This window comes from Salvelinus sp. IW2-2015, unplaced genomic scaffold (genome assembly GCF_002910315.2).
Source record: "Salvelinus sp. IW2-2015 unplaced genomic scaffold, ASM291031v2 Un_scaffold1796, whole genome shotgun sequence".
In the NCBI taxonomy this organism is placed as follows: domain Eukaryota; kingdom Metazoa; phylum Chordata; class Actinopteri; order Salmoniformes; family Salmonidae; genus Salvelinus; species Salvelinus sp. IW2-2015.
This window is the reverse complement of record NW_019943169.1, coordinates 134675-141981: the sequence shown is the minus strand read 5'-3', so window position 1 is coordinate 141981 and position 7307 is coordinate 134675. Positions and strand designations below refer to the sequence as shown.

At 47.3% G+C, this 7307-nt stretch overlaps 1 protein-coding gene across 1 annotated transcript in view; it reads left to right on the top strand.

Moving 5' to 3' along the window:
* Window positions 1-6052: 6052 nt before the first annotated feature.
* flna (filamin A, alpha (actin binding protein 280)) overlaps window positions 6053-7307 on the top strand; it is an 84346-nt gene continuing 83091 nt past the window's right edge. Inside the window, 1 exon segment of the mRNA XM_070439600.1 lies at window positions 6053-6492. The gene's annotated coding sequence lies outside the window, so the exon portion shown is untranslated.

The following is a 7307-nucleotide window of genomic DNA, read 5'->3' as shown; positions in this document are numbered from 1 at the left end:
GCGTGGAGTCCCTCCAGAAAACGAGCGAGCAACGCCGGCTCGTTCCAGTCACTGGATGCAGCCAGAGTGCGAAACTCTATAGAGTAATCCGTTATGGATCGATCACCTTGACATAGGGAGCCAGGGCCCTGGAAGCCTCCTTCCCAAAAACTGAACGATCAAAAACCCGTATCATCTCCTCTTTAAAGTTCTGATAAACGTTAGAACACTCAGCCTTGCCTCCCAGATAGCTGTGCCCCACTCCCGAGCCCGACCAGTAAGGAGTGATATGACGTAAGCGATCCGAGCTCTCTCTCTTGAGTATGTGTTGGGCTGGAGAGAGAACACAATATCACACTGGGTGAGAAAGGAGCGACACTCAGTGGGCTGCCCAGAGTAACATGGTGGGTTATTAACCCTAGGTTCCGGAGACTCGGAAGACCAGGAAGTAGCTGGTGGCACGAGACGAAGACTCTGAAACTGTCCTGACAGGTCGGACACCTGAGCGGCCAGGGTCTCAACGGCATGACGAGCAGCAGACAATTCCTGCTCGTGTCTGCCGAGCATTGCTCCCTGGAACTTGACGCAGTGTTGAGAGAATCCGTAGTCGCTGGGTCCATCTTGGTCGGATTCTTCTGTTATGCTGGTGAATGAGGACCCAAAAGCGACGTAATAGAAACAGAGTCTTTATTCCAGTATCAAACAAACAATGATTCTCCTGGTATTATCAAAGGTAATCCAAAACAGGAAACTGAAATCCTCTCGTCAGTAGAGAGGAACGACTGGAGACGCGACCACAGACTGCAGGTCGCTTCAGGAAGGCACAGGCCGTAGCTGACATAGACACCTGCTCACACGCAGCATCTGAAGAAGGCAAAACACGACAGGGCGGAACAGGACACAGGACAGCAAACATCAACAAGAATCCGACAAGGAGGACAGAAGCGGAAAACAGAGGGAGAAATAGGGACTCTAATCAGAGGGCAAAATAGGGGACAGGTGTGAAAGAGTAAATGAGGTCGTTAGGAGAATGAGAAACAGCTGGGAGCAGGAACGGAACGATAGAGAGAGAGAGCGGGAGGAGGAGAGAGAGGGATAGAAAGAGGGAAAGAACCTAATAAGACCAGCAGAGGGAAGCACAGGGACAAGACATGATGATCAATGACAAAACATGACAGTTAGAGTTGATAATAGACGATACACAACAATTGGAACTTCTGATCAAGTATTCGTAACTGCTTGATTTGGAAGATGGAAAAGAGACCCTTTTCTCCAAAGAAAAAAATTGGTTGCAAATTCAACTGTTTTATAAGACTTTGAGAGCCAATCCACTGGGATCAAAGAAGGCTCTTCACAAGTTTGAGGGTTATATACTTCCCTTTGAGAGATTTTCCACCAAAAATGAATGCATCTTTAGTCAAATATACACTTATGTGTCTTATCTTATGCTCTTCCATACCCAGGACCTTAAAAATTATGGATTTGATGCCATACTAAAGCCAATTGTAAGTGACCTGAAAGTGTTTGAGACTGAGGGAGTTGAAGTTTCCATGTTACTGGTGATAATCTTGGTATACATTGCCTCTTTGGTTTTGTAGAATCATTTAGTGCCCTGTATTGCTGTCGTTTTTTTGCCTCACCGAGAACAGGTATTTTCAAACTGTGTTCTGTGAAGATGACTTAAGTGTGATTTTGCAAACAAAAGGCATTCGGGACCATTGTCCAACTATACAGTCAAATCCAACACTACCTCAGGTTGTGAAATGGGGCCTTTTATTGAATCCTCTGCAGGACTTCAGCTGTTGTTATTATTCACAACATTTTAGGAGGAGTTGCACAGTTTGAGGTAAAACTTGTGTTACAGGATGTACAAGTTAACTTTGTGACTGCCAAAATACATTTTCTGGTAGAATCCAGTGATTTGACTATGGATACGCAGAGAGGAGGAATCGTCCGCCTGCAGTCAAATTGGATGATGAAAGCAATGCTTGGGCCTAAATGCTATCCAATCTTGTTGTCTTCTCCGCCATTGATTTTTGGTGATCTGGTTCAGAATGAATCTACTGTTACTACTACAGATCGTCAGTATTGTAATAAACGAGGGTATGACTATCTATCTAAAACACTTAATTACTGCGCATCATAGGCTCTTCAAGTATTTGTTTCCTAATAGGAATATTTTGCTTAAACATCATTTTCATGACACATTATCCTCGGTGTTTAAGGAATATTGGGCCGATTCTGCGTTATGAAGCAAAACATAACTTCTTTAAAACATAGCAAAAGAGTTAAGAAAATATCAGCATGACACGAGCCAAAAAGCACCAACATCACATGACTTATCAATGGGAATCGTTCAACCAGGACAGATTAGCCAGGGACAATGGTACAGCTCAATGATATGAAAGAAGGTCCTGAGATTGCTACTAGATTGAATGTCTCAGTACACACAAATGTTCTCTCAGTGAAATGGCGAAAGCACGAATGTGCTGACTATGGCCTCGGCTTGATAGTATGTGAAGTAATCATTGACGTACCGTTGTTTTCCTAAATCAGGGACATTATTGTGAAAGATGAGTTCTATTGGTTGGCTCACCCCTTGAAGCTCTTTGTTTTGATGACCATTTCAATGCATTTAAAGATGTTCTGGAGTCTCTTGGCTTGGGGGGTAGAAGCTGTTTAGAAGCCTCTTGGACCCAGACTTGGCGCTCCGGTACCTCTTGCCGTGCAGTAGCAGAGAGAACGGTCTATGACTAGGGCAGCTGAAGTCTTTGACAATTTTTAGGGCCAACATTATTATTTGGGTATAAATTAATAGAATATTAACTTTGTGTGTGTCTATTTGTCAATAACTGCTGGTGCCCGATGTCTAATATTAAAGAAGTCTCAAGGTATTGCTCGCCTGAAGTAGAGTACCTCATGATAAGCTGTAGACCACACTATCTACCAAGAGAGTTCTCATCTATATTGTTCGTAGCCGTCTATTTACCACCACAAACCGATGCTGGCACTAAGACCCACTCAGCGAGCTGTATAAGGCCATAAGCAAACAGGAAAATGCTCATCCAGAAGCGGCGCTCCTAGTGGCCGGGGACTTAATGCAGTGTGGTAGACTGTGTTGGTTTGAGAGTGCAGAGATTGACACAGAGACAGGGAGGTTTTAGTCGGCAAAAACAACTTTAATAACATTTATTAAACACCTATGACAGAATAAGACAGAAATAAACATAACAAAGAAAATCACTTAGGTTTGGCTCGGCCCTTCTTCTCTACGGTGGCTTGATGTCTGTCACGCCACCGTTCTCCTTTTATTTCGCCTCCACGGCTGGTTGGCACTTTCCTCTAATTACCTCCACTTAGAGCTGTCCGTGTCGGGGTGCCCAGCTCCAGTTTTCCCAGCAGAGGGAGCCAACGTCGCCTCACGTACCTCCCCTCTATTACCATCCCCGGGGTAGACCTCCTGGGATACCGCAGCAGGCAAACTTAAATCTGTTTTACCTAATTTCTACCAGCATGTCACATGTGCAACCTGAGTATAAAAAACTCTAGACCACCTTTAGTCCACACACAGAGACGCATACAAAACTCTCCTCCGCCCTCCATTTGGCAAATCTGACCATAATTCTATCCTCCCGAGTCCTGCTTACAAGCAAACACTAAAGCAGGAAGTACCAGTGACTCGTTCAATACGGAAGTGGTCAGATGATTTGGATGCTACGCTACAGGACTGTTTTGCTAGCACAGACTGGAATATGTTCCGGGATTCATCCAATGGCATTGAGGAGTACACCACCTCAGTCACCGGCTTTATCAATAAGTGCATCGACGATGRCTTCCCCACATTGACTGTACCTACATATCCCAACCAGAAACCATGGATTACAGGCAACATCCACACCGAGCTAAAGGCTAGAACTCCCGCTTTCAAGGAGCGGGACTCTAATCCGGATGCTTATAAGAAATCCCACTATGCCCTCAGATGAACCATCAAACATGCAAAGCGTCAATACAGGACTAAGATTGAATCCTACTACACCAGCTCTGATGCTTGTCGGTTGTGGCAGGGCTTGAAAACCATTAAGGACTACAAAGGGAAACCCAGCGGAGAGCTGCCCAGTGACGTGAGCCTACCAGATGAGCTAAATGTCTTTTATGCACGCTTCGAGGCAAGCAATACTGAAGCATGCAGGAGCGCACCAGCTGTTCTGGACGACTGTGTGATCACGACCTATAAACAAGTCAAAAGTCAACACTTACAAGGCTGCGGGGCCGGACGGATTACCAGGATGTGTACTCAGAGTATGCGCGGACCAACTGGCAAGTGTCTTCACTGACATTTTCAACCTCTCCCTGACCGAGTCTGTAATACCTACATGTTTCAAGCAGACCACCATGGTCCCTGTGCCCAAGAAAGCAAAGGTAATCTGCCTAAATGATTACCGCCCCGTAGCACTCACGTCTGTAGCCATGAAGTGCTTTGAAATGCTGGTCATGGCTCACATCAACAGCATCATCCCGGATACACTAGACCCACTCCAATTCGCATACCGCCCCAACAGATCCACAGATGATGCAATCTCTATTGCACTCCACACCGCCCTTTCCCACCTGGACAAAAGGAACACCTATGTGAGAATGCTGTTCATTGACTACAGCTCAGCGTTCAACACCATAGTGCCCTCAAAGCTCATCACTAAGCTAAGGACTCTGAGACTAAACACCTCCCTCTGCAACTGTATCCTGGACTTCCTGACGGGCCACCCCCAGGTGGTATGGGTAGGCAACAACACGTCTGTCACGCTGATCCTCAACACTGGGACCCCTCAGGGTTGTGTGCTTAGTCCCCTCCTGTACTCCCTGTTCACCCACGACTGCGTGACCAAGCACGACCCCAACACCATCATTAAGTTTGCTGACGACACAACAGTGGTAGGCCTGATCACCGACAACGATGAGACAGCCTATAGAGAGGAGACCTGGCTATGTGGTATCAGGACAACAGCCTCTCCCTCAATGTGAGCAAGACAAAGGAGCTGATCGATGACTACAGGAAAAGGAGGGCCGAACAGGCCCCCATTAACATCGACGGGGCTGCAGTGGAGCGGGTCAAGATTAAGTTCCTTGGTGTCCACATCACCAACAATCTATCACGGTACAAACACACCAAGACAGTTGTGAAGAGGGCATGATAACACATTTTCCCCCTCAGGAGACTGAAAAGATTTGACATGGGGCCCCAGATCCTCAAAAAAGTTCTACAGCTGCACAATCGAGAGCATCCTGACTGGTTGCATCACCGCCTGGTATGGCAACTGCTCCGCCTTTCCGTTACCGTAAGGCGCTACAACTTCCTGCCATCCAGGACATATATACTTGGCGGTGTCAGAGAAAGAATTGTCAAAGGAATTGTCAAAGACTCCAGTCACCCAAGTCATAGACTGTTCTCTCTGCAACCGCACGGCAAACGGTACCAGATCGCCAAGTCTAGGTCCAAAAGGCTCCTTAAACAGCTTCTACCCCCCAAGTCAAAAGACTGCTGAACAATTAATCAAACGGCCACCCGGACTATTTACATTCATGTGCGAGACCGCGCCACCATGCAGCCAAACTGAACCATACTTTGCAGGTTAGCTAAATTCATATCCCTGAGCATGCGTGCCAAATTTCATAACCCACTTTTGAACATCTGGTGCCGCCTCAGCCGTCCTCCCTCCCTCCTCCCCCCCCTCCTCCCTCCCTCCTCCCTCCCTTCTCTCCTCCCTTCCCTCCTTCCCTCCCTCCCTCTCCTCCTCCCTTTCAGACCTCCCTCTCCTCCCACACATGCACGCACACACACACAACACACACACCACACACACACACACACACACACACACACACACACACACACACACACACACACAACACACACACACCACACCACACACACACACAACACACACACACACACACACATCTGCTCTCTTCTCTCTCTCTCTCTCTCTCTTTCTCTCTTTCAGTCTCTCTCACTCTTGTTCAGTCTCTCCCTCTCTCTCTGCAGATACAGAGGTTGTCCAGTTCATTGACTATAGGAGAGGACAGAGCAGAGAGCAGGTTGTTGGAGGAATTATGTTCACCCCACTGTATGGTGTAGTCACACACACATGCACACACACGCCCAGAACCCCCGCAAGGAGAGATGCGAGATAGGGGTGCGCGCAGAAGCCGGTGACATCATACCTTTAAAATCCGAAGGCGCGGCAATGACATCAACTCTCTGAAACAAGGATAGAGAGAAAGAGAGAGAGAGAGAAAGAGAGAGAGACCCCCTGTGATACTTTACCAATTAAGGATCTCACTGTAAGATAGAGAGAGAGAGAGAGAGATAAATAGAGAGAGAGAGAGAGAGATAAAAAAGAGCAAAACAGTGAAGATCTTTCTTTTTCACGAGTTCACGGAGCCCACCGGTTCTGCCCGCTGGGAGGGATTTTACGCGCACCGCAACGGGAAGACAGAGCTATAGATTAAGAAAGGGTAAGGACATGTACGTTTTTCTCTTGCTGTTTTCTGATGTTTAAAGCCAGTTCAATGTCCTTGATGCTATTGTCTGTTTTACACTGTTTAGTCCAGGACTGTTAGTTAGTTAGTTAGTTAGTTAGTTAGTTAGTTAGTTAGTTAGTTAGTTAGTTAGTTAACGGGACATCTGTGATGTCAGCACCATGACTGTCCCCAAACGCACCCTGGCCGCGGGGATGACACTGGCAATATGGATTAATCTCTTGCTCCGGGGAGGAGGGGAAACCGATCCCGGTCATATTTGTCCTGCTTCGGGTTATTTAGTCTGTCAGGAGAGGCGTAGCAGTTTAGCCGTTACCGGGTAGTCGGTGCCAGCTGTGCTGTGGGACCTCCCGGGCTGCGGGTGTATTGTTGTTATAAAGCTGACATTCTGTACACAGGAAACGGTCTCTTATTGTCTCCCCCTCTATGAAACGATATGTGACTAGTTATTATCATAGTGGGGAAGATCTGGGTTGGGGCGTGCGTGCATGTGTGATCTGCGTTGATGTCGAGACTGGTGTTGAGCACACTGGCAAAACAGAGCTTCACGCGACAGTAAGTTACACTTTAACTCTCATTCACGTTACACGATCACGCACGCACGCACCCACGCCCAGACCCAGCAGGCTGGCGCATCAGTCGGTATTATAAGGAGGAGCTCCACACCAAATAAGGTAAAACACGGACCGGTCCTGTCTCGAGCCCTATCCGGGGATGTAGAGGGCCGCGTGCGCCCCCCTCTGCCTACAGCGACTGGTGCCATGAACACAGGGTTGATAGCGTTGCTGATC